Source organism: Panthera leo, chromosome D4, assembly GCF_018350215.1.
Source record: "Panthera leo isolate Ple1 chromosome D4, P.leo_Ple1_pat1.1, whole genome shotgun sequence".
In the NCBI taxonomy this organism is placed as follows: Eukaryota; Metazoa; Chordata; class Mammalia; order Carnivora; family Felidae; genus Panthera; species Panthera leo.
Genome location: NC_056691.1, coordinates 83552062 through 83552656, shown reverse-complemented (window position 1 = coordinate 83552656; position 595 = coordinate 83552062). Strand labels below are relative to the sequence as shown.

General features: G+C 49.4%; 1 non-coding gene across 1 annotated transcript; it reads left to right on the top strand.

Moving 5' to 3' along the window:
* The first annotated feature begins 248 nt into the window (after nt 1-248).
* Nucleotides 249-354, top strand: LOC122205699. Its single transcript, XR_006196207.1, has one exon. It is a non-coding gene; the product is annotated as a U6 spliceosomal RNA (small nuclear RNA).
* The last annotated feature ends 241 nt before the right edge of the window (nt 355-595 follow it).

The following is a 595-nucleotide window of genomic DNA, read 5'->3' as shown; positions in this document are numbered from 1 at the left end:
TGAAAAAAAACTTTTTTTTGAGAGAGAGATAGAGAGAGACAGAGTGTGTGAGCGGGGGAGAGGGAGAGAGAATCTGAAGCAGGCTCCATGGCGCCTGACGCCAGGCTCTATCCCATGACCTTCAGGTCATGACCTGAGCCAAAACCAAGAGTCGGATGCTCAACCGACTAAGCCGCCCAGGAGGCCCCTGGGTAAGTTGAATATAGAACTTCAATCTATACTCTCAGTCTGAAGATATAAAGAGTTGTGTGCTTGTTTCGAGAGCACGTATACTAAAATTAGACGACACAGAGAAGATCAGCACGGCCCCTGAGCAAGGGTGACACACAAATTCGTGGAGAAAAAAAAAGATTAAGGGGTGCCCGGCAGGCTCAGTTCATAGAGCATACAACTCTTTTTTTTTTTTAATGTTTGTTTATTTTTTGAGATAGAGAGACAGAGAGAGAGAGAGACAGAGCACGAGCAGGGGAGGGGCAGAGAGAGAGGGAGACACAGAATCGGAAGCAGGCTCCAGGCTCTGAGTCAGCAGCACAGAGCCCGACGCGGGGCTCGAACTCACAGACCGCGAGATCATGACCTGAGCTGAAGTCGGGCA